The 27,796-nt window shown below is 39.9% G+C and overlaps 1 protein-coding gene and 1 long non-coding RNA gene across 6 annotated transcripts in view; one reads left to right on the forward strand and one right to left on the reverse strand.

The window, feature by feature from the left end:
* The window catches only part of GLRA2 (glycine receptor alpha 2), a 168,780-nt gene that overhangs the window by 80,041 nt on the left and 60,943 nt on the right, over positions 1-27,796 (forward strand). The gene's annotated exons all lie outside the window — the stretch shown is intronic.
* Positions 6,853-27,796, reverse strand: part of LOC309389982 — a 32,455-nt gene continuing 11,511 nt past the window's right edge. The window contains exons 2-3 of the long non-coding RNA XR_014175045.1: positions 22,546-22,664; positions 6,853-8,264 (exon numbers count right to left, since the gene is read on the reverse strand). This is a non-coding gene — a long non-coding RNA (uncharacterized lncRNA). The remainder of the gene's footprint in view (positions 8,265-22,545; positions 22,665-27,796) is intronic.

Consider the following 27,796-nt stretch of genomic DNA (forward strand, 5'->3'; position numbering starts at 1 on the left):
CTGACCAAGGAGAGTGAGCACAGCAGCAGCAGTCTCGAGTAGGTAAGCACAACTGGGTGCCCCCCTCGGGGAAGTGGGGCTGCGGTAGGCTGCAGGGTCCTGGTGTCCTGGGCGTTCAAGGTCCAGGCTGTCCACTTACCCTCCACTGCCCAGGGCTCCAAGCAGCCTGCGCCACCATCTGGGGGTCCGCTGCATGGCCTGAGAGGGATGGTGAGATTCCTCTTGTGGACTTTGGTGCTCACCTTCCTCTGCTGGAGATCTCCGGATCCCCCCTTCCAATCTTGCCTGGCCCCCCACAAGAGACGGAGGATGACGCTGCTGCATGTGGAAGCATGGAGGAGAAAGTTTTCAGGAAGCAGTTTCCTTAGAGTCCAACTTCTGCCTTGACAGATTTCTGGAGATGAGAAGGGGATGGTAGGGGACCTGCTTGAGGGAAGGCTGTCCAACAAGCCAGCATCCTTACCACATATGATTAGAAATGAGGATTCCCTTTCAAGAAGGGCCAACTTCCCTTGTGCAGAACTAGGGAGCACTGTTCCCCTGCCTCCTCTGCTTGCTCTTTAGAGACCTGCAAAGGCGGGAGTTGGTCTCAGAGGAAAGTGCTTCCTGCAATATTTCGCCTCCACACTTCCACACACAGCAGCGTTGTCTTCTGCATCCTGCTTTGTCAGGAAATGCCAATGATGTCTGGGATTGGGAGAAGAATGTGTCCTTTGGCATGCTGTACACACGCACACGCACCATTCCAGGTTTGCAGACTTTTATCCACATCTGAGCTTACAAGCTACCAATCATGCCTGGCTGGGGAGAAGGTCCCCTCCTTCCTCCGTGGATAAAAGTCCTCAAATGTGGAATGTGAGTGTGGTGTGTGCATGCACATACATGCACTTGGCTGCCAGCAGTTTGGGAAGCAAGTAACTTGTGGGGCACCAAATTGTCCCCACGTTGAATTAGTTGGTGCGACTTGTTCCTAGCCATCCCAAGTCAGCCATGCCCAGTGAACAGCATCAAGCCAGCCACGCCCACCTAGTCATGGCGACCTGGCTACTGGACCTTTGAGGGAAACCATAATGCTGGTGCTGCCCTCGATGAAATTGAGTTTGACACCCCTGCTCTAGCTGGACAGTTAACATTAAACCAGCTCAAAATCTAATGCAACCGACCTGGACTCTTTCAGGAGAGCTGAAATACTGAGATGTCAACAGCTGACAAGAAGATGGATGGCGGGGCAAAGTTAGGAGAACATCCCCTCCAGGAGGTATTGGCAGCAGCATAAGTGTGGCTTGAGGCTCATCCAATCAGTGCGTGCCCTGAACAGGGGTCCAAGAAGTTGGAGCAACCTCTGTAAATGGAGCAGAGGTGGCTTCGGGAGCCCCATGGTCTAGGGAAAAGGAGCAGTGGGTAGGTGGTGTGGGGAAGCCAGTGGAGGCAGAGTACCCACTGGCTCCTCCTGGAGTTATGGTGACTCCTTGAATTGTTTCCATCCATTGCTTCTTGTCCTGCTTTCAGGTGCTTTAGAGAATAATTTGACTTCATCTTCTTTGTGACAGCCCCTCAAGTACTGGAATACTGCTATCATGTCACCCCTAATTCTTCTTTTCTTTAGACTAGTCAAACCCAAATCCTGCAGTCGTTTTTCATATGATTTAGTCTCCTTAGTTGCTCTTCTCTGAATTTTTCCAAAGTCTCAACATCTTTTTTGTAGCATGATGACCAAAATTGGTTGCAGTATTCCAGGTGTGGTTACTAGTCTTTCTAGGGTTTTATAAAGTGGCACTAATACTTCATGTGATCTGAAAGGTTTCTGAAAGATGCCCTAATTGATTCATGAGCCTCAAGCCAAGTTTCAAAAGAAAACCAGTCATTTATTAAGAGCACCATTTTGGCAATACCCTATTGCAGTCAGATCTAAGCCTCATTTGAATTATAACTGAACTTTACCCGTGTTCCTTCCCTCCCCTCAGTCTGTGTCATAAATCACATTCTCTAATGAGGTGCACCCCTCACAAGCTTGCTGTAGTAATCTGAGATCCGACTCTAGCCAAAGGTATGTATGGAATGAGCTCCCCCCCCACACCTTCCTCACCATGGCAACTTTATGAGTTGACATACTGTTTTTGAACCAGGTCTTGCCTAATCTGTACTTATACTTTTGATTTTTCCTGCCTAAATGTAAAAGTTTGCTTTTCTCCACAGTGAAATTCATTTTGTGGATAGGACCATTGTTGACCAACTGTTTCCTCGACTTTTTTCTTGTTATTAATATGTTGAAAGAAACTTTTTAAAAATTATCTTTGACTTTCATTGCAAGTCTTTGCTCATTCTGAGCCTTTGCTTTCCTGACTTCATCTTTGCATGATCTGGCTATCTGGTGGTAATCAGCCTTAGTTAAGTGTCCCTCTTTCCATTTTTTGTTCTTGTCCTTTTTGTCTTTCAGTTTGTCAGAGAGATCTTTATGTAGCCATGTTGGTTTCTTCTTGAATTTCTTTTTATTTTCCCCTGGTATTCTGCTGGATGACTTTTATGATCGCATTTTTCATACTTTACATACTTTCACATACTTCATGTGATTTTGATTCTATGCCTGTTTATACAACCAAGGATTATATTAGTTTTTTTGGCTGCTGCCGCACACTGCTAGCTCATGTTTAAGTGATTATCCACAAGAACTCCAAGATTGTCAGATTGCAACTCTGTAGAAAATCTACATTTATGTTTGGAGTAATTTGGACCTATAAAATTACATAAGACTCAGGCACAGTACCCAAGATGCACATATAAGGTTCCCTCTGTGTGCACATCGCTGATTTCACACATTTCCTTTTCTGGGATCCTGGAGTATCCTCAGGCTTTCCAGCTTGACTGGAGAGAAAAGAGCCTCAAATATCCTTTTGTTTGTTACTTTTCTCAAGAGATGTTGAGTCTGTGTGACACTAAGAGACTTGAATAGTTTCAATAAGTTCCAGAAAACAAGAAAGCTGCTCTCCTTTGTCCCAGTGCAAAACACTAACACATCAGAAGAACAGTGAATGACACTCTTTAGAATTGCTTTTGGAGTCTTTCATGCGTGCAAGCATTCCCCACCATACCACATCAGGGCATCAGTAACCCAGTTTTGCCTGACAGTAATTGCTTGCTTTATATTTCTATAGACAAGGAAGATAGATAAACACGCACATCTGTTTTGCTTCCTAGAAGGGAAACATTTTTCCTGTACAAACCCAGTTGTTCATATTTTCACATCAGCTCGCAGGCTTAAAATATCAGCACAAACATTCATACACATTTCTGACATGCAATATTTTATTTGGTGTGTTTATTTGATTAGATTTATTTCTTTAGAGAAATGCCTAGCATTCAGAGAATTGGAAAGTGCCAAATCAGGCTAGATTCTTTTAAAATGAAAATACAACTAAAATTTGTATTCCTAGTCTGTCTTTTATGGTTATATTTTTGGTCGGTTGGGCTATATTATCTTTTTGTGTGAAGAGCAATACAAAGAATGAATTAAGCAGCTCAGCTTTCTCTTTACTATCCATTACTTTTTGCCATCTTGTAATGGCTCCTCTCCTAACTTAAGAAAGTGAAGACTCTTGAAACGGATTATTTCAAAAGGAACCTTTAATTAAGAAGCATGTAAGCCATTAAAGGCAAAGCAACATCTGAATCCCCTTAGGCCAGTGGTCGGCAAGCAGCGGCTCGCGAGCCACATGCGGCTCTTTACACATTTTAATGCGGCTCTTCTGTGTGCACGGCACCCGCTCCCCTCCCTCCTCTCGGGCACTTCAAAACAAGCGCCCCTTTCCCTTTTTTCTTTTCGATCCACAATGATTAGGGAGGATCCTGAAGTCGGGCGGGGATGAGAAGCGAGGAGGCAGAAAAAGAAACGGAGGCTAAGGAGCTTCCCCCCCGCCCCCTCCCAGCAAAAATCTAACTGGGGAGCCGGGCGGGCAGTAGCAAATTAGCCGATCATGCCGCGTGATCAGTTAATTTGCTACTGCCCACGCGGCATGATCGGCTAATTTGCTACTGCCCGCCCGGCTCCCCGGTTAGATTTTTGCTGGGAGGGGGCGGGGGGGAAGCTCCTTGGCCTCCGTCTCTTTTTCTACCTCCTCGCTTCTTGGGGCTCCACCAATGGGGGAGCAAGGCCCGCCCAGCGCCAGGCTTTGGGCTAACACAGAGGTCTGCAAAGTTGGCTGTTTTAAGACTGGTGGACTTCAATTCTCAGAATTCTGGGAGTTGAAGTCCACCAGTCTTAAGAGCCAATTTTGCAGATCCCTGGGCTAATATGATTGATGCCCTTGGTGGACTTCAATTCTCAGAATTCTGGGAGTTGAAGTCCACCAGTCTTCAAGCTGTCAGGTTTGAAGACCCTGGGTTTTTTTTCTAAAGGGTTGGGGGTGCGAGGGTCTTGCAACTTGACAGCTTTAAGACTTGCATGCTTCAATGCCAGAGTTCCTGAGCCAACATGACTGGAGGAGGAATTCTGGGAGTTGAAGTCCACAAGTCTTAAAGCTGTCAGGTTTGAAGACCCCTGGGGTTTTTTTTCCTAAAGGGTTAGGGATGCAAGGATCTTGTAACTTGACAGCTTTAAGACTTGCGTGCTTCAAATGCCAGAGTTTATTGAAACTAAAAACAGTGTACCATCCTATGTATTTTCGGTTTTAAAAATGTGGCTCTCAAAATAAATTTCAATCGTGGTTTTGGCGAGATTTGGCTCAGTTGAAAAAAAAGGTTGCCCACCACTGCCTTAGGCAATGCAGGCAGAATTAAAGCAGTAGTGACCCCTCCCATGCAAATTCTAACCAATACACAAGTGTGAAGATGTTTCCTTTATCAACTGCCCTGAGAGCCAAATAAACATACATTCCCATGGCTACCTTTAGGCCTTAAAGTAAAACACCTCACACAGTCATCATAAACATTCCCCAAAAGGTGGTGGGATCTCCGGCCTTTCGGCACCAGGAAACCAGTTGTAAAATATCAGTTGTCACAGGCGTTGCCAATAAATTGACTCCAAGGCCCCCCTCCTCCCAATTGAATGGCAGTATCACTTTTTAGGGATCTGACACAGCTTCTCTCATTAGTGAGAGTTACTCTTGCTCTTTTAAAGGTAAAGGTTCCCCTTACACATACAGTATATACTAGTCATTCCTGACTCTAGGGGGGCGTGCTCATCTCTGTTTCAAAGCCAAAGAGCCAGCGCTGTCCAAAGACGTCTCTGTGGTAACGTGCCTGGTATGACTAAATGCCTAAGGTGCACGGAACACTGTTACCTTCCCACCAAAGGTGGTTCCTCTTTTTTCTACTTGCATTTTTTACATGCTTTTGAACTGCTAAGTGGCAGAAGCTGGGACAAGTAACAGGAGCTCACTCTGTTATTCGGCACTAAGATTTCGAACCACCGAACTGCCGACATTTCTGATCAACGAGTTCAGTGTCTTAGCCACTGAGCCACTGTGTCCCTTGCTCTTTTACAACATAATGATACTATTAACCTAGATCCTTGGGAAGAACTCAATAAATAAAATGTCAAACACAGTCTAAACATCTGGCTGACTGTAAGATGACCAATAATAATAAAACTTGAGAATTTATGTAAGATAAGTGAAATTTGCATTTCTTATATTCAGCAACTGGATAAAAAAGGGCAATTAAGCCCAATCCTTTCAAGTGGAATCAACAAATATTAGGGAAACAGAGGCTGATGTAATCATTCATCAGTTTGCTCACATTCATTAGAATACCTGTCTGTGCTTTGTTACAATAACATTGGAGGGATGTAACTATAATGACTACCACAAAAGGATATTAAAATAGCACAATAGGTCTTCCTCTATTCCCAGAACCCCACAGATGAGATTTCACTGATTTGAGGAATGATTACATGATTTTCACTGCCCCACAAATTGTAACTCTGGAAAATGATTAATTAATTCTTGTCTTCCTCCATACCCTGATTCAAATTCAGTTTTCTGGACTTTTTAATTCTTTTGGATGATTTCTCTTTCCACTGTGTTTTTTTTCTTTGCCAGTCTAAGCATCCTGACTGTTTCCCTTGGCATCCCTTTCTCAAGTCTTCAGTCTCTGCTTGGTTCTAGCTTCAGATGAGTCTCCTTAACTCTTCACCTCTCTCTGTGTCTGCGTTGGATCTTTCATAGTCAGTGAAAAATCTCTTTGCTTGCTGCTCCCTGCTGTGCAGTTGTAGCTCTCAGCTAATCCTAGCCAGAGGATCCTCTTCATATCCAGCATAATTCCAACACATGTTTCAAATGACTAAAGAGCTGTAGCTGAGTAATCATCCACTATGCACATGTTTTACTTGCAGAAGTCCCTTTCCTGACTTTGTCAAAAACTTCCATAAGGTTTGGTGTTTTGTTTCAGATCCTAGGAATACATTTGTTTCAAAATTTGAGAAATTGCTTCTTATCAGATTTAATAATATTGAGCTAGAGGGATTAGATGATTGGATTCAGCCTAAAACCTTTTGATAATGCTTTGTAATGCAAAAGCTTGGGATCAGGGTGTCAAGATTTATCATGCATTTATTGGTGTTGTGTTCATGCTTGAAGAACAAGAGATTTCAAATGAAAACAATAAGGTGTTAGATTTTACATAGTGTTCTAGCATATCTTTATAAGCAGCACAAGCAACATATATAAAAGTATACATTTGTTTTTTCCCAAGTAGAATTAAGAATACTCAAGGATTTCATTTGGCTTTTATTTTAAACCATTTTATAGAGTTAGGTATTCAGACTGCACTCTTATATTAGTTTTCATAACATTCTCCAAACATTGGCACCAAAAAAAAAAAACCCTATGAAATTTTAGATGCAAGATATGCTTTGATGCAAGATATGCTTTGATTAAGTAAAAATGTACTTTAGAAAACTATATACCCAAATAAAAGCATACCTTCAAGTATTAAACTTGAAAATTGGTTGGTTTTTTCTTTTAAAATACAAATTGCAGATTGAATCTACATTTTCACACAGTGAACTAGCAGAAATATGGTCTGGAAACTGTCTCTTCAGGCAATTTCTCATGGCATCTTTGACTGCTGCTTAAACCAGCTGGCAATGACACTGGTTTAAGAAATCCCTTTCAGATTTCAACTTCTGCCTCCATTTTGGTCATAATGAAGGTGCTTTGTTCAAACCACAGTTAGGATAACTACCTGATGTTCCTCAAAGGTCCTCCCAAAATGTCCAGCTCCGGCACTACAACAATGTGGAAATTTAGTGGTAATCTTTTTTTTTTTTTGCATCAGTATAAGCTCTTAGTTTTATTATTTATATACTGTATTTTTTGCACTATAAGATGTACTCCCCCCCCCCCCCAAAAAAAAAGTGGTTGGAAATGTCTGTACATCTTATGGAGCAAATATTGCCTATCACCGCTGCTCGCTGTTGCCGTTTGCTGCTGCTGTCTATCGGCGGTTGAATCGACCTCCTGAAACACTGCTGATCAGCTGTTCCAGGCGGTGAGGATCGCCTTCACCCATCACTGCTGCCGCCTGTTGCCGGGAGGCCAATCCAATCGCCGATAGGCGGCATTGATAGGCAGCAGCGAGCAGCAGTGAGAGGCAGCAGCAAGCAGTAGTGATAGGCAGTGGCAGCGAGCATTGGTGATAGCTGGGGAATGCTGGAGAAAGCTCTAGCATTTCCCGGCAGAGGCAGCAGGCACAGAGGAGGCAGCAATAGCGCCACATCTGCTCAGCCAGTCTGCTGATTGGTGGGGCTATGGGAGGCCGGGATCCAGCTGTCACTCAGTTGATTGGTGGTGGGTGCAATGGAGCAGAGCCCTGACGAGCCACATGCTGGGGCTGGGAGGCAGAGGCAGATTTTTTGTTTTCTTGTTTTCCTTCCTAAAAGGTAGGTGCATCTTATGGTCCGGAGCATCTTATAGTGCAAAAAATACAGTAATCATCATCATCATCTTCTTTTAATGACCCCATAATCCCCTGCGGGGTGAAGTCTGGGCAATTTATTACTTATATAATCCTTTCAAGAAATTTAATGCCACTTCCAAAGTAAAGCATCCAATTGTGTAACAGAAATCACATTTGCCTCAAAAACAAAAAGTCATGAGTTAAAAACAACAATAACAATAAGGAAGAACTTCTTTTTCTGGAAACATTACTTTTCTTCCCCTAAACTATGTAAATCTTCCAAGACAGATGCGTCTTGTGTAGACCAGATGGCAGCATGGAATGTAGACTGTTGAAACAGTGTAGGTTTCTGCCAATTTCCTTCTCTGCCTCTAGTGAAAATATATAACGGGAAGTTTTATTTTTAAAGCAAGTTGAACATGCATGTGTATATTTTGATATTTCCACATAGCAAACAGAATATTTTTTTTAAATATCCAGAATCAAAGATTATTCTGATATGTAACCAGTAGCATGAATAAAAAAAATTAATGAGTCAATGTATTAAAACCTAGGAAGATTCATTCCAAAAAAGGACAGAATGACTTTGGTAAGTAATGACTAGAGACAAGATAGGAGGAGACATTCCTGCTGCACTGCACCTTAACCATTGGAGCAGTGGCATTTCTTCTGAAGGCAATCCATCTTACTGGTTAATAGTTCTCTCTGTCAGAAAAATTAGCCTAAGTTCTAGGCTGGATCTCTCTTTGATAAGTTTCCAACTTCTTGTCTTATCCTCATGTGCTTTGGAGAATAGGTTATCCTACTCTTTGTGACAGACACTCAAATATTGGAAGATTGCTATCATGGCACCCCAATCCTTCTTTTCACTAGACAAGCCCAATTTTTGCAACTGTCCTTCATATGTTTTAGCCTCCAATCCCCTGATCATATTAGATGCTCTTCTCTGCACTCTTTACAGAGTCTCAATATCTTTTTTATATTGTGGCAACCAAAACTGAATGCATTTTTGCAAGTATGGTCTTACCTAAACTATGTAAATCTTCCAAGACAGATGTGTCTTGTGTAGACCAGATGGCAGCATGGAATGTAGACTGTTGAAACAGTGTAGGTTTCTGCCAATTTCCTTACCAAGGCATGATAAAGTGATACTAACACTACACACGATAGTTTCTAATCCCTCTTTTATTACAGTCTTTGGCCATTGCAGCACACTGTTGGCTCATATTTAAGTGATTGTCCCACCTATTCTATACATGCACATTTGGTTTTTCTTGCCTAAGTGTAAAACCTTACTTTTCGCACTACTAAATTTCATTTTGCTAGATAGGACCCAGTGTTCAAGTTTGTTGAGATCTTTCTAAGCCTATCTTCTGGGGTGCTGGCTGTTCTTGCCAGCTTAGTGTCAACTGCAGATTTGATGAGTACTTTATCAAATGCCTTATTGAAATCTAAGTATACTATGTCCACTGCTTTTCACCGGTCTACTAATTTAGTCACTTTGTCAAAGAACGAAATAAGATTTGTTTGGGAAGAGGAAGGGAAGGGGACATCATGTGTTCTTGACTTCCAGAAATGATGGTGGCATGTGTTTGAACTGGAGCAAGCAGGAAGTAGAGATTGCCCTAAGCAGAACTGTTACTTTATGTAGCTGAGAATTCTCTACTCTTATTAGCAACACTCTATGTTATTAGACTGAGGAATATAGTTCTCATTGTTTAGTTCTGTGAGTCCTTTAAAAGGAAAGATGCCTGCAAGTAAATTTGCATTCTAATACTGAAATGTTGAACTTAAACTTTTTATATAAAATAGCAACACATTTTGGTGGAAAAGGAATATATAATATTTACATTTCTTTGATAGAATATATCTCTGCAAAAATATTAACGTACAACTTTTGTTTTTAGACTGCGGTCCAATTTGAATTCAGTCTTGGATTTTCTATATACTATAAATTTTGTTTGCACAGTATATGCTGTTCAGCTTCTCAACAATTGTCATGGATTGAATGTGATAAAGAGAAATTTTAATTCATTTCATTAAAATTCCTTTTAATTCAGACTTTTCTTTGCATTTTATAATTTTCCAGTTGGGCCACTGAATAATGATGATGTTTATATGCTGGTTTTACACATGTACAAGATTCTTTGTAGTTTGTTTTTCTCCAGCAATGATCTGTGAAATGTTGAACTAACATTGGACTTCTACATATGATATATATATCTAGTTATAGAATTTTGAAGTAAGTTTGTGCAGACAGTATTACAACCTAAGGATGCCTTAATTTACAATCCTATGCTCAAGTAGCTTAGAGTAAGCACAATTTATTATAGTGAATGTTAGAGGAAAGTTAGAGGAAGAATAATTTGCCCAAGGTAGCCTATTGTGTTTCATAGCTAATAGAAATTAAAATTAAAATTAGGCTATTTGCATCCATCTTCTCGTTTATAATACTGTTTCTCTTTACTTGCAGCTCTACTCTAGCTGTAGCTTTTAATCAGATAATGATGCAAAAAATAGCACAATTACTGGTTTAAAAAACCTGCTTTAAGTGGAAATGAATGCTTAAAACAGCCCCACAACACAGTAAGAATTACCTCCCCTGTATGTTTATCGCACACAAATTGCTAGAGAGCACTGGATACTTGTTTACACTGAAAAATTACTCCAACCACAGAAAGTGTGTTTTACTATGAAAGTAACAAAATTATCATTATGGCAGAAAACACATTTTTCATTACCTATTTTCATTTCTCATTAAATGTTCATTAAAAAAATGTTTTCAGAGGCTCCTAAAACCCAGTTTTAATTTTGTTAACAGTTTTAGCTCTAAAAATGATTGAACAGTTTCCTTCCTTAAAAGCAGTGACGTGCAGTGAGGTTTATGGCTGGGGAGGCACTGACACAGTGGTGGGTTTCAAATATTTTTAAACTTGTGGACTTCAACTCCCAGAATTCCACAGCCAGGCATGCTCAGTTCCGATTTAAAGCGACAGCATTTGTTTCTCTCTCCCTTCCTCCCTTTCTCTCAAACAAACACACACACACACACACACACACACACACACACAGAAGTTGGATTGGATTATCTCTCCTACCCCCTTCCCTCTCTCACTCACTCACTCTCAAACAAACAAACAAACAAACAAACACACACACACACAAGTTGGATTGGATATCTTTTCCAGTGGCTTGAAAGCAGCTCCTCTGCCATCCCCCCCATTCCCCTGCTGCCTTCCCCAAACAACTCCACCATTGCAAATGCAGCCTGCTGTCTGGGTGGGAAATGCCTGGAACGCAATAAAGCCCACCCACTCACCTCCTGCTGGCAGGCTGGGGTGAGAGGAGAGGCAGAGAAGCCGGAGGGGAGCCGATCCAAGTCTTCCAAAAGAAAGAGGCTGGGGGAAAGTGTGTGTGCTACAGCATGGCTCTTTGCCTGGCTTCCGTGGATGACTCTGCTTAACTGTTTTAAAAAAACCTCTAAAAAAGCACCCTCTAATATGAGGCAGGAGAACTGCATACCTCAACTACGTCAGGAATTTTTAGGCTTTTAACCCTTGCTTAACTCTGCTCGAGTGATCATAAAATGCCTACAGTCAGACTAGAGGAGGCATGCAGTTCTCCTGCCTCATAGTAGAGGGCGCTTTTTTAGAGGCTTTTTTTAACAGTTAAGCAGAGTCATCCACGGTGAGGCAGCAACTAGCTCAGCTTTTTCCTTTTACATTTTTTTTCTTTTCATGATGAGTGGTGAGGCTGTGCCAATATAATGATGTTCCATATATAATTCTGGATGTCTATTTCATTAACCACACATCACAATATAGTAAATTTTCTTTATCAAAAGCAGAAGTCTGGCTCAGAAGCAGAATAGCATTATTTACTCTTCTATCTACTGTTCTCCCTTTAAATACAAGCTATGGATGTGAAGGATGATTTGGCTGCAACATCTGTCATCCAACTGATCACCAGGGTTGATTTGGCTGATCTTGCTGGATAGACAGGAATGCCCCTCTTCCCTTGCCACTCCATGTGCATCCTTCCCAAAGCTAGCACACTCAGTGGAATGGGACAGCCAACCCAAATAATAGTGTGCCAATCTTTTGTCAAGGGTATAGTATTGCTAGGCAATCCTGCTAGAGCCTCCAAACAATAAAAGTTATATATTTACCCAGGAATTTGCAACATAATTATTCCATCACAAGGATAAGCTTGATATGTGAATTTTACTTGATTTACAATCACAACTGACCACAAAATTTCTGTTGCTAAGCGAGACATTTGTTAAATGAATTTTGTCCATTTTATGATATTTCTTGCTACAGTTGTTAAGTGAATCACCATGGTTGTTAAATTAGTTGTTAAGTGAATCTGACTTCCCCATTGACTTTGTTCATCAGAAGGTTTCAAAAGGTGATATGATACTGAGGTACTACAACCATCATAAATATGAGTCAGTTCCCAAGCATCCAAATTTTAATATGTGACCATGGAAATGTTACAATGGTTGTAAGTGTGAAAAAAGGTCATATGGCTGCCTTCATGCCTAAGGAGGGAGTAGAAGCCAGTTTCTAGCCTGATACCTTAACCACTGTATCAAACTGGCTGTCCTCAGCCAACTATATCCATATTTTAACATTTCTCTAGTTATACTACCTTATCATTTTCTACACTCTCACATTATTTATGCTTCATTTTTCCTCTATTTAACAATAATATTTAAAGTGTACACTTCTATTCCACCCCTTAACATACCATTCTCATACAAATCTCTAAAATATTATTGCTAGTATTTTTTCATTTTGGTTAAATTCTAAAGCATTTTATATTTTCTGTCTTAATTCTGCTCACCTTGCTGGAAGCTTCTTGTGAAGTCCTTTTCACCCATTTCCAAAACAACAATTCCTAAACAATACCATCCACATTGCCTCTCTTTCTTTTAGAATCTTAACTATTCGTAGCTTCTTTTGACCTCATTCTTATAATAAGAGATCCAGGATTTTTAAAGTAAAGATTAAAGTTCTTATAATAATCAAGATGAAGGAAAGCCATGCTAGAAGAAAGGAGGAAGTGAATATTGATAGACAGTTTGCTATCTCCAGCTGCAACTGAGATTTGCATTTAATGGTATTACACTGAATTGTACTGAATGATTGAAACTTTGAAGAAGAATAAAGTATTTTTGTTTGGAAAACTTGAAAAGGGAAAGTACAAGGATGGAAGATATTGTGAAAAGGGACAAAAGCTCTCTTTCTGGGCTGAAAAGAAGATGAACAGCTGGAGAAAAAAAGAAATGTAATTAATTAAATGTTTTACAGTTGATTTGCTCATGACTAATTAAGCTGAATTTCAAGAAATGCTTTTCTGGTTAAGTAGTTCAAGACAATGGCACATCTCCCTTATTTTGTTAGCACCAAATCACTGATTACAACTTTCACATCTATTATTGTTCACAAACAGTAAACATAACAATCATTACAAAGAGGGGAAGCAAACTATGACTTTTGAAAATTCAACAAAATATCATTAGAATTCCCCATGTCTCACTGATCACTAACCATTGTTTAAGAACATGCTCCCCAGGACACAGCCTTAGCATCAATCCATGTGATTCTTTCCATACCTTTATATCAAACATTTCTCCCATGGATTTGGTAGTTTAATATGTTTGTTTGTAAGCTTGTAATTTATTTGCTTGCTTGTTAGTAAGATTTAGAAGCTGCCCAATTCCCTAAGATCTTAGGTGCTTTACAATATTTAAAAACAATGAACAGTAAACAATAGAGCGGTAAAAAAAATACTTCAGATTCTTAAACCTCAGAATTCCACAGCTTAATTCTAACCTTAGGCTTGGGGCAAGCAACCATGTTTTCTATTCCCCCCCCCCCCCCCCAAATGATTTCCTGAGCATCATTGGATTTGGAGCCATATGAAACTCTGCAGGGATTCCAGAGTGCAGGCACATTTCCTAGGTAACATTGTTTAATAGAAAAGAACTGCAGTGACCCACTCTGGCTAATTATATAGCACAGGCACTATCTATTGGAGATACTGTCGGTGGTCCCTCAAATTCAATACCTTGAATTGCATTTAGAATCTGACTGGCACGCAGCAGAGAAGCGCTTGTAAAATACTGGTATTAACTGGCATACTGAGATATATCCATTATTGCTCATATCTACTGATGTTTGGAATAGTTATAGTTCAAGGACAGCCCCATGTTGGATGTATTGCATTTGTGAGGTGACCAAGGCATGAGTAATTGATGAATCTGTGTAAACAACTTATTGGACATAGCTGCTACTTTTCTTTGAGCAGGAACTGTGAAAAAAAAACCTCCCCAGAGTGTGTACCATTCTTGTGTGGAGAATTGTTACTTCATCCAAGACTAAAGATCGTTGATAGATGAGTTGAAGACTTTCTTCGCCCGCTACAAGGTCAAGAGATCTGACCCTTTAGCCCCAGCCCACCGGCCCTCCAACTCCCACCCACTCACCTTGCATGAACACCAAGTGAGAGCTGTATTGAAGGCTGTGAATTCCAATAAAGCTGTGGGTCCAGATGGGGTGCTGGGGATAGTGGTAAAAACCTGTGCTGACCAACTATCAGAGGTCCTAACAAGGATTTTTAATCTCTCCCTGCAAACGACCAGTGTTCCATTATGTCTGAAAGCAGCCACTATCATCCCAATCCCAAAGAAAACAGCAATAAACAGCCTGAATGACTACAGACCTATTGCACTAATGTCTGTAGTGATAAAGTGCTTCTTCACTGGTTTTTCAACATCTCAGGTAATGCCTTCCATCAAACGTTGACCGATATCAGTTCACCCACAGAGGAAATAGGTCACCAGGTGATGCCATTGCTACTGCCCTTCATTCTGTAGTGAGTCATCTAGAGAAACCTGGGAACTATGTCAGAATGATTTTCATAGATTACAGTTTGGCTTTTAACACCATTTTTCCGGACATCCTCATCAAAAAGTTGACTGATTTGAATTTTGCTTCTCTCACCTGTGATTGGATTAAAGACTTTCTGACAGACCAGCCACAAACAGTGAGAGGTGGGCCTTTCACATCCTCCTCCCTGAAGGTCAGCACTGGCTCTCCTCAGGGCTGTGTGCTCAGTCCCTACCTGAACTCATTGTACACATGCGACTGCATATCTTCCGATTCATCTAACTTGATAATAAAATTTGCAGATGATACCACCATACTGGGTCTTATTACAGGAGGAGATGAATTAGCATACAGAGAAGAAGTCCAGAAGTTATCTTCATGGTGCTCATAAAACAACTTGCATCTAAACACCAGCAAGACAAAGGAGATGGTGGTAGACTTCCAGAAGCAGACAGAAGAACCTGCCCCACTCTACCTCAAGAGCGGCTGGGTGGAGAGGGTCTCCTCTTTCAAATTTCTGGGAGTCCAACTTTCCCATCTGGAAAAATAACATGAACCAGATGGTCAGGAAGGCTCATCAGAGACTCCATTTCCTGAGGGTCATGCGGAAAAGTCAGGTGGAACAACAATGATGACTTCCTTTTACTGGTCTACTGTTCTGACCGAGGCTTCCCAAGAGCATGAAACAAACTCTTTGTCCCAGCAAAAAACCCTTTTATTAATTTACAGTCAATTCTGCTCATTCATAGCTGGCAAAGTCTTTCAAAGGAGATTTAAGGTCACAAATTTTATCTGGCTTGGAGAGCTGACAGGCTGATATCTGCAGAACTTGGCAAGGAGTCTCGGAGAGTCACTAACCAATTAGCGAAATAATTGTCTCCTGCAAATTCCACTCCCCTTTCTCTGATCTTTTATTTCCTCTGGGAGGAGCCATTCATCATCTGGCCTTACTCCCAAGTCGATCCTGCACTTTACTTGTTCCCTTTTTCTGGCAACTCTGCGCATGCGCACGCAGGGAACAGGCTCCAGTGGTTCATCTGCCTCACTGCTGTCTGACTCTGGCAACAGCTGATAACTGGCATACAGCTCTGCCCCCCCTCCTCACTCTGCCTCTGACACAGAACCTTCATCAGAGGCTTCCCCAAACTACAGGACTGGCCCATGTTCCTTCCCAACCTCTTCACTGTCCGAATCTGCTGCCAGCTCTGCTGGCCACTGGTGGGCCACAACATCTATGATACAAACTGTCCTTATATATTGTGTTACAGTATGGTATGCTGGCTTGACAGCCACGGACAGAAAGGCATTACAGAGGGTGATGAGCACAACACAAAAAAGCATGAGCTGTCCCCTGACACCACTGGATGAAATCGCCAGGACCCGCTGCCTCAACAGAGTGAGAAAATCATCAGGGATGATTCACACCCTGGTCAGCACTTCTTTACTCTCCTTCCATTGGGCAGGAGATATCAAAGCAAAGCCAGCCAAACAAATATGCTGAAAAATAGCTTTTATCCGTGGGCTGTCAGACATCTGAATGCAACATAACACCACAATTAGGTTTAATATGATAAACTTGCAGGGCCAGTACAACATGCAACATGATCATATCGACGTAATGTTACAATATTATGTTACATACATATAGATATATGGGAATGTGTGTTAGTTATTACTTACTTGAATTGATTACTTATTTGGGTTTAGGGATTTTATTTCTTTCATTTATTGAATTATTGAGATGTATTTTGTGTTTCGGGGGGGGGGGGTGTTCACCAAGGGAGGCTTATTCAATTTTATTATACACATGTTGTATATTGACAATAAAGATTTGATTTGATTTGATAGCATCCCCCCATCCCAGCTCTGACAAAGGTCATCAGTGATCAGTGCTGCTTTTAAACTATGCCTCCATCTGAAATCCAACTGAAATTAGTCCGGATAATCTGTTTCCTCCAGGATCCTCTGTAATGGCAGCCTAATCACATTCTCAGCAAAAAAGACTACACAAACCATTCCAGAATTTTTAGGCCCAATGCTGGTATATGGAGAAGGGGATCCAATGTCACTTTCAAGTCAGAGTAAAATTCACTCCCTCACAGAAGCCAATGACATCACATGAACCCAAATAAATATTGTAGTAGGTAAACTGGAACTCATTTCAACTTATGAAATCTGAGTAAATTAATAAGATATTTGAAGGCTGATGAGGAAGAGTAATATCATGGTCTAGGCCAGTGGTGGGCAACCTTTTTTTTCAACTGAGCCAAATCTCGCCAAAACCACGATTGAAATTTATTTTGAGAGCCACATTTTTAAAACCGAAAATACATAGGATGGTACACTGTTTTTAGTTTCAATAAACTCTGGCATTTGAAGCACGCAAGTCTTAAAGCTGTCAAGTTACAAGATCCTTGCATCTCTAACCCTTTAGGAAAAAAACTCCAAGGGGTCTTCAAACCTGACAGCTTTAAGACTTGTGGACTTCAACTCCCAGAATTCCTCCTCCAGTCATGTTGGCTCAGGAACTCTGGCATTGAAGCATGCAAGTCTTAAAGCTGTCAAGTTGCAAGACCCTTGCACCCCTAACCCTTTAGAAAAAAAACCCAGGGTCTTCAAATCTGACAGCTTGAAGACTTGTGGACTTCAACTCCCAGAATTCTGAGAGTTGAAGTCCACCAAGGGCATCAATCATATTAGCCCAGGGATCTGCAAAATTGGCTCTTAAGACTGGTGGACTTCAACTCCCAGAATTCTGAGAATTGAAGTCCACCAGTCTTAAAACAGCCAACTTTGCAGACCTCTGTGTTAGCCCAAAGCCTGGCGCTGGGTGGGCCTTGCTCCCCCATTGGTGGAGCCCCAAGAAGCGAGGAGGTAGAAAAAGAGACGGAGGCCAAGGAGCTTCCCCCCCGCCCCATCCCAGCAAAAATCTAACCGGGGAGCCGGGTGGGCAGTAGCAAATTAGCCGATCACGCCGCGTGGGCAGTAGCAAATTAACCGATCACGCGGCGTGATCGGCTAATTTGCTACTGCCCGCCCGGCTCCCCGGTTAGATTTTTGCTGGGAGGGGGCGGGGGGGAAGCTCCTTAGCCTCCGTTTCTTTTTCTGCCTCCTCGCTTCTCCTCGCATCCTGAGCCCGACTTCAGGATCCTCCCTAATCATTGTGGGTCGAAAAGAAAAAAGGGAAAGGGGCGTTTGTTTTGAAGTGCCCGAGAGGAGGGAGGGGAGCGGGCGCCCGGCACACAGAAGAGCCGCATTAAAATGTGTAAAGAGACGCATGTAGCTTGCGAGCCGCGGCTTGCCGACCACTGGTCTAGGCCAAGGGTTGTCAAACTCACAGCCAGAGGACTGGATGCGTCACGCGCTGGCTATGCCCGGTTCAGCGAAGGGGGAAAAAGTCCCAATACGTCATGTGATGCTGCCTTGATAATGCTGCCTTGATAATGCGAGTTTGACACCCCTGGTCTAGGCTCAGGATTCAGATTCTACATTTGAATCTGATCCTAAAGAAACTGCTCCAGCTGAGCCTGTAGAATGTCAGCTCAGGAAGGACAAAGCCAGAAATCACATGGGCCCAATCAAACATAGACACTACCAACTGGAAAAACCAGGTGACTAGGGTGTAAGAAGTCCCAATTTGTAATGCAAACTAAATTTAAAGAAAGAAAGAAGAATGGAGAGAAGATGAAAAAGTGCAAGAAAAAAGAAATAAAAAGAAAGACAAAAAATAAAAAATAATATTAAAGAGAAAAGAAATACAAAAAGAAAACCTTCAAACCATCACAAAGCATATAAACAAATTTAGTAACCCTTCACCCACTCTAAAGTTGCACACACTTATCTTTTTGTTCCATATCTAATCTTTTATCAATAAGAAAATCGGTAAAACATCATCTTTTCAGACCTAGGGTCAGCTGAACACTTATAAAGGGGAACCGGAAGTAACAACAGTTATTATTTCAATCTTAATCAAATAAACCTATTATCTTTTCCTTCATTTTGCTTTTAATAGTCTTAATCTTAAGTTTGAATAAATATTGGAGTAAGATTTGATTTTTCTTCATTTGTTCTTTGTCTCATTGCACAAAGTTGTTCAAGACTTTAAGAAGCCCCTCTTATAAATCTAATAGGAAAAAAAAATATCCAGGTCAATCTTTTAGTTTGTCATTTATATTTTCCTTTTTAATTTTATAACCTCAACCACTTTCTTATAGATTCAGCAAAACATCCTTTTCTAAATCATTATCTTGCTCTGTCAGTTGCAATTCCCCTTTCAATACCATCTCTATTTTGTCAGATAAAATTTATTCTATAGCTGACATTTCTTCAATAACAATCATTGGACATAATCGATCCATAGAAGCAGACATCATTACTGACATAGTTGATATTGTGGCTATTTTCTAATTCAGCTCTTCAAAAGTGTCCTTCAATATTTTTGTTAGAACGTCTTGCACCACCTATCTTTCCTCTACCTAAAATATTTAATACCCTCTAGTGCCATGTGTGAAATCATAAAGTTGCTTATCTATGTTTTGTCCTGTAAAAATGTATTTCCCCCAAGAAGCTGTTTGTATTTTATCATTCGTTCCAAATCTTATTGTAAAAGTTTCAATATTCCCAATTTTATCTGAATCCTTAGCCTGTGTATCTTTCTAAGGTCAACATTTTATTTAGCGTTTAGCTTTTGAGATGGCAAATCTTAATCTAATTGCAATTTAAGCCTCCCTAACATCTAAGTTACACTATTATAAGTTGCTGCTCTTGGACTGCCTTTTAAAACAAGCCAGAAATTAGCAAGTGGAACAGAATGCAGTTGCCTGCCAGCTAGTGGATGAATAGCAATATAGCAATAGCATTTAGACTTATATACTGCTTCACAGTGTTTTACAGCCCTCTCTAAGCAATTTACAGAATCAGCATATTGCCCCCTCATTTTACTGGCCTTGGGTCCTCATTTTACTGGCCTTGGAAGGATGGAAGGCTGAGTCAACCTTGAGCCTGGTGAGATTCGAACTGCCAAATGACAGGTAGCTGGCAGTCAGCAGAAGTAGTCTGCCGTACTGCATTTTAACCACTGTGCCACCACAACTCATGAAAGCTGCAATAGCAGAATAACACCAAGTTTGTTGGCTCTGCATTGGTGTTCATCTATAAATTCTTACATAGCTTGGGGTACCAGTTGACTTCAGGACCATGTCTTCTGAGCAGAATCAATTTATCCTGTTGCTTCTTCTAGGGAGGGTTGTTATTGGTTCTTACACCATATTAGGGGAAGGGGACAAGAGCCCCTGGGTAGTCTTTCTTTGGTGCAGCCCCATGATTATAGAGCAGTTTCCTCCTAAGATCAGATCAGCCTATTCCCTTTTGGCTTTGTAAGAGGTATATATTCTGATGGGTGTTTGAGAAATAGGAGAATTGGGCTGCCTGGGTTCTGCCTTGGAGTGCTTATTGTCAGCTGCCATCTTATATTTGCTTGTGCTTTGCTGCTATGCCATGTCAGACTGCCATGAACTTTGGGGAGGATGAATGAAAGGGGAATGCATGGGGAAATGAACATAAGTTCTGTACCTATTCCAGATGCTGCCTCAAAGTCATCTGGCTGGAAGAAGAAGGGTGCTGTATACGAAACTGAACTTGGACTGACCATTACATAAAACATCTTGCCTGAATCTGATTGGTTACACAGGGATGGGAAATGGGAGGCAGTTAAGGGAGGGAAAAGTTGAAAGTAGGAATTTTGGCATGTGATTCTCAGTTTTGGCTTTGCAATACTGCAATATACTTGACCTCTAATAAAACTATATCTTTCTCAACAAATGGAGCCAAGGATTATTTCTATCTAGAGGTTTAGAAATAGCAATATCACTTAGATGTATATACCACTTCACAGTGCTTTTACAGAACTCTCTAAGTGGTTTTATAGAGTCAGCATATTGCCCCCAAACAATCTGAGTCCTCATTTTATCCATCTCGGAAGGATGGAAGGCTGAGTTAACCTTGAGTCTGGTGAGCTTCGAACTGCCAAATTGCAGTCAGTCAGCAGAAGTAGCCTGCAGAACTGCATTCTAACCACTGCACCACCATGGCTCTTTGTTTAAGTTGTGACAGGTCCGGCAGCTTATATTGTGTTCACAAGTATATTTGTTTTGTTTTGTTTTTGATTACCTTAATGAGCACTTTTATTTTCACTGACTATTGGCTTTTAATTTTATTGACAATACAATTTTACTCTTACTGCTGTAAACCACTCATAGCTTAAGATATGATGGTAGAAAATATGGTGTAATAAATAAGCAAAATAAATGAATAGCCAGTGAATCATTAAAAAAACAAAAATCTCCTGGCAATAGGCAAGGACCTTTTAAATTTTCCAGCCCATTTAATGCATTAGTGTAACTATTCAAGATGTGGGGATTTTTGTTTAAAAAAGAAGGCAAGCCAAATAGACCTGAAGCCAGCTTGTCTAACTCAGATTTCATGAGCTGGTTATAACTTAATGATCCAGGACATTCCCCCTTTCACCTTTTCTTCCTTTAATCTGACAATCTTTCCCTGGGTTTGTTTGCCTGATGTTTGTTGGTTCTAAATTCAAGATGATAGGTGAATAAATGTCAACTTATATGGAAAGAATAAGGTCACTAGGTTATATGCCAAAAATAATTCATTGGTGAGACAAGAATTTCATCATTATAATTCTAATTAGCAATGACAGTTGAGATTCTACTGACGTTCCAAGAATGTAAAGAATTGTCCATTATCTTTACCTCACTGTGGCAGGACTATCAGTTCACTGAACACTGAACTTGGATGATTTCATGGCTATTGGACAGTAAGAACAACTAAAAGTAAAACAAAGCATTCAGCAACCCTAGGGAAATTCCTTGGAATGAAAGCAGATTCATTCTTCAGGTTTTTTAAAATGTAATAAATGCTTCAATATTAGCATATGTCAAGCTTTCTAGTTCTACAGTCAAGGGATGCTAAACTTGTTAGAGGGAAAAAACAGGAGAAGAAGCTAGCAGCAAAAGAAGAATCAATGTAGCCTCTTATATTTTCTAGGCTACTTTAAAGAGAAATTATTTCAACAGGAAGTAATAATATGCCCAAGCACAGAGACAGAATTTGCTGAGTTACAGAAGCAGAGAGCTTTGGCTGTGTTTTTTTGTTTTTTTTAGCAACAGCAAGTTTCTTCGACCAATTGAAGCTTTGCCATGAAGTTGAGGAACTTACTGTTCTTTGCCCATTATACACTTAAAATAATGCACATCACTGGATCCTATTTGCTAAATCGTATTATGATTCCACTGTGTTCCATGTCCTGCCTTGGATTTGCTAGGTGTCCTGAAGCAATATTCTCAAAAAAAAAATAACTGTGCACAGAGGAGAGAAAAGGGATAAAGGGGAAGACTCTGAGCTCTGAAAAGACTACAGCAACAGTAGGTCATGAAAATCCTGATCTTTTTGGATAATAACATATAGGTCAGCAAGCAATCTATACCCTACATTACCCAAGAATGCCATCTGTTACTTTGGGAGGATAAAGTTAAGTGATATTTTTGGCAATCTTAATGTCAGAATCAATCTTTAAGAATTGCAACAACTCTTTGATGATTTATTAAAGTGTCAGAAGTTAGAAGTAATAGTTGTTAACTTGTCACATTAAAAAAATTCAAATATTGATATTTAAATTACTAGAAAGCAATGTAAATATTTTCGTTCGCCATGGACCAAAAATGGATGGCTGTTAGCATACCTTATCTCCTTTTTGTTAAAATACATACATTGTTCAATTTTCAAATCTCAGCCTTCTCTGCAAGTTCCATCATCTTCACCAACCATTCTTCTATTGTGGGTAGTGCTGAATCTTTCCATCTGTGCACATAAAATAATCCTGCTCCAGTTATTATGTACAAAAAAAAAAGGTGCATGATTTTGTTTCAACTATTTGTCCATCAATCCCAAAAGAAAAATCTTTGGTCTAAATTATATATCAAGTGTAGGTATTTGAATCCAGAATTTTCTAGCTTTTTTACACATTAACCAAACATGATAAAATCCTTTCCTGTCTTTTTTCCCATATGAAGTTGACTTTTTACATTTTAGAAAATTTCTCTGCTGGCATATGCTAATGAGATATCTTTTTATAAAATTATATTTAAAATTTTAAGATAGTAGAATCAGTCCTATTTTTCCCATTGTTCCATCTGTATATTATAATCAAATTGTAGCCCACTTTATCATACATTTTTTATTTGTTTTTCTTCTGTTTAAAATTTCAATAAAATTTTATACATTTTACCAATGACATAATCATCATTTGTACACAATTCTGTTTCAAACTCAAACTTACAATGTTCAAAACAATGAATTATTTTGTGTACTTTAAATCTTCCCAGTAATTTTTAATCGAAAACCATTGACAACTTTATCCCTCTGCCACTAGTTACTCTTTTGGTTTTATTTTACATTTTCCTTGACAAAATTCATGATAAATGATGCCCATTTGTGTTTCCCTGTTATTATTTGTCTATAAAATGCTTCTTGTGCTGAGTTGAAAAAGTTTCCGACACAACCTGGATTTATCTCTGTTCTATATTCGCCATATGGCATCTCTAACATAATGACTTTTAAAATCCACATTAATCTTTACTTTATCATACATAAATATTCATGCCACCCAAATCCCAAGTTTTGTCCTTCTAACTTCTGACTCCAAAAGTTTTCTATTTCTCAGCAACACCCACCCCTTCATCCAAACCAGAGTAATTTTATCAGGAAGATGGGCAGCATATTCAATCAATCAATCAATCAATCAATCAATCAATAATAAATAAATAAATAAATAAATAAATAAATAAATAAATAAATAAATAAATGCATGCATACATACATACATACATACATACATACATACATACATACATACATACATACATACAATCCAGGACTGGGAGCAATGTTCCCTCTAATTTTTTTTCAGAGTGAGCGAAAAAGTATAGTGTTTGAGTGGAACATTTTCATGCCTGAGCACCTAAGAGAGCAACAGTTTGAACTGCTGTCACGTCTGCTGGATATTTGCGCAACGTTCCAAGCGTCAAGTGCCAATTGCGAGTGAGGTTTCAGCCTGATGAATGCCAGGCATGAAAATATGCCGCTCAAACACTATACTTTTCCGCTCACACTGAAAAAAAAAAGGCTCTCTGCTCAGCTTTTACATTGTTAGACTGGCTAGAGAGAGACACGGCACCAACAGCCTGGGCCCTGGCATTTTGCAGGCAACCTGTCCTCTCATATTCCTTTGGAATGCAACCCATCATATCTGAATTAGATTTTGCCAATTATCCTATTAAAAGATAATTCTAAAATATGACTAAGTCAATATTAAAAACTGTAAATATTTAATGCTGATAAATAATAGCAGTCATTGTTATTTAGTATGACTAAAATCAGTATTGATATATCAATATGATATCAATCAAAATTGACAATAAACACTAAAATAACAATACAAATATATAATGATAAAATAATTTATCATGAAACTCTCCCCCTTACCAAAACTATTTTGAATAAAGATATGAAATTAATCAAGTATTGCATTTATTTTTCAAAATGAATGTACTAATTTTTTATTATTTCAGTTTTGTACCCCATCTTTTCATCTCCAAGGCATTCAAAGCAGCTAACAGATTTTTAAAAAAATTGAAGTCTACTTAAAAACTGGTGTTAACATCACCATAAACTAATTCAAAAAGCCTGGCTAAAAAGGGAATTATCCTTTTCTAAAACCAAAAAAGAAAGAAGAACTGCTGTAGGATTGTATTCCATAGTATTTAATCAATGCAGAGCTTTCAAATGTAATCCAAACAACATTATAAATCATTTAAATATCAGAAGATTAGAGCATTGTTTTTTCTGATCTCTTGGCAGAAAGGATGTGTACTGGCATTTAATGGAATTTAAAATGATTAAGTCCATGACATAAATTGCACAATAGGAAATCCAGGCCAGAATTTAGCAGGCCCAGGGGGGGGAAAAGGTAGGTAAGGCCACTTTATAGCTAAATTTGATACCATTAAAAATTAAATAGGATTAAAATCTATGGTTTATAATTTACCCAGTTGTGCCATGCGGTCCACCCCACTCCTTTGGCCGGCGTTAGCCTGCTGCACCAAGGGGGCACGTAAGAGGGAGGAAAATCCAGGACATACAGACGCAACTAAGCACGCAGCATCCTCAGTGTCTAAGCGGGCGAGTCAACAGTATGCGCATGCCCGCCCGCACGTCCGAGACAGGGCATAAAAAGGGAAGGAAAGGCAGGGAGGAGACGACCGGACCCAGCCCCGTTTGGGGCGCCAGCTTGCACGCAAGCAAGTACCCGGCGCAGGATGGGGAAAGGCTTTGTTGACAGGTCCGAAGCACAGAGAATCAAGAGATGCCACCCACATGCAGCCACATAATAAATTGCAACAATTCCACTCAAACTTTTTAAAAAAATGTTGTCAAGACTCCTGTTTAGCTGGAGGGGTTTTTGTTCGCGATTCCGTGGCTGTTCTGCAGAGTGCAGAGGCTGCAGTCCGTGTCCGGCAAATGACACTGTGCGGCAGTGGGAAACTGCTGCACAGTATTTACTTACCATGTGCGCGGCCGCGCAGCCGTGCACCTTAGAGGGAACATAGACCGGGAGGTGAGAAGGGGAGGGGCAAATACAGCAAGGACAAAGGCAAAATGGACTGCTAAATTGGCCATGCCCACCCAGTCACATGCCCACCCAGCCATGACCACCTACCCATGACCCCCCAGCTGGTCTGGCCCCCCAACAATCTGAGGGACTGTGAATCGGCTTCCTGTTTAAAAAGTTTGAGGACTCCTGCTCTAGCCAATAAATTATAATTGCACAAACTTTAGCACACTCTGATGTAATAAACCCCATCTCACATAGTACCTTAGTGCAGGGGGTTAAGAAAATGCTGTGCTAGAAAAAGGAACCATTTTCCCCCATTGGCAACAAACCAATGCTAATCCTTTGTTTCATAAAGGAGCTGCAAACCTGAGGTGATCGTTTTACAAACCTAAATAATAAAGGAGGCTTGATATATTCAAAATAATTAAAAAGTTTTCTTGATGGTGGGCAATGGTGTGACATCCATCTTGATTAATCCTATATATGTTCTTCCTTTGGAAGTTTCAACCCAATAGCAATTCTAATTCTACTGAGAAGATTTAAAACAAATCCTTATATATTTCTATTTACTAATCCTGACTAAAAAGCTAAAGAAATGATGGGGTGAAAAAGAAAAACTGATATGCTTTCTATGGTGGGTTTTCATTAAGAGAATAAAGGGATTATATTGCTCTTTGTATTTGTCTAGGTACTTGTGCACAAGATAGAACATTCTCTGATTTTTTTTTCATTATGATGCCAAAAACAGAAACAGTCACAAGGAATCTGTAGAAAGTAAAGATACCATACCATCAGTCAGCTGATAAGTTCTGCTAACTTTTGGGAAGTGATCATTTTCTACAAAGAAGGGTAATGAGTATGATTAGAACTATTGTTTATTAAATTTATATGCCCCCTAACATCCATCAATTCTGGGTAATTACAAATAAAAACTTTAAAAACAAGAAAAATAGAGCAATAAACAAAATGAAGAATAAATGTGGGAAGTGAGAAAAACTGAACAGGAATTGAAAGAAACAAAACCATATACGGGTAGTTACAACAGTTCATTTAGTGACTGTTTGAAGTTACAACGGTACTGAAAAAAGTGACTTATGACCCTTTATCACACATATGATGGTTGCAGCATCCCCATAGCTATGTGATATGCATTTGGATACTTGACAGCTGGTTCATATTTATGGCAGTTACAGTGTCCTGGGGTCATGCAATCACTGTTTGTGACTTTCTGGCAAGAAAGACAGTGGGGAAGACAGATTCACTTAACAACCATAAAACTAATGTGGCAGGAAAAGTCCTAAAATGGGGCGAAACTCACTTAAAAAATTACTTAACAGCATTTTGGACTCAATTGTGGTTGTAAATTGAGGACTACCTGTAGTCCAAAGGGATTAAATCCTACAATGATCCAATAATGGAAGTGCTAGGTTGTTTGGCCCTGAGAAAAAAACTAAATTATTGTTTTGCCCATATTCACAGCTAATTGAACCACTAAAAGTGATCTAGTTCACTAAACCAAGTAAGCAGAACTTAAAATTAGAAAATGAAGTGAAGCAATATATGTATGTATGTATGTATGTATGTATGTATGTATGTATGTATGTATGTATGTATGTATGCATTTGTGTTACAACCCCTGGTACTACTCCCTCTTTCTGTCCTTCGGCTCATTACAGAAGACCATCCAGGCAGAAAACCATATTTTTATTTTTAATGTTGCCTTTTTTTATATTTGTGTTGTATTTGTGCTGATAAATAAATAAAGGGAGACTAGTATAGATCTATTTCAAGCTATTTAGCTCTCATCAGCTAGCCATATCCTTACTGGGATTCGAACCAGGGCTGTATTACATATTAGGCAGTTGTATTAGCCACTAAGCCACAGGCTCTCCTCCTTATCAGCTGAGCCAGGGAAATAGGTATGTATTTGTGTTACAACCCCTGGTATGCCCAAATATGGGAGGAAGCTCACTACTCCCTCTTTCTGTCCTTTGGCTCATTACAGAAGACCATCCAGGCAGAAAACCATATTTTTATTTTCAATGTTGCCTTTTTTATTTGTGTTGTATTTGTGCTGATAAATAAATAAAGGGAGATTAGTATAGATCTATTTCAAGCTATTTAGCTCTCATCAGCTAGCCATACCCTTACTGGGATTCGAACCAGGGCTTTATTGCATATTAGGCAGTTGTATTAGCCACTAAGCCACAGGCTCTCCTCCTTATCAGTTGAGCCAGGGAAATAGGTATGTATTTGTGTTACAACCCGTGGTATGCCTAAATATGGGAGGAAAGTCACTACTCCCTCTTTCTGTCCTTTG

This window comes from Natrix helvetica, assembly GCF_964273705.1.
Source record: "Natrix helvetica genome assembly, chromosome: 3".
In the NCBI taxonomy this organism is placed as follows: Eukaryota; Metazoa; Chordata; class Lepidosauria; order Squamata; family Natricidae; genus Natrix; species Natrix helvetica.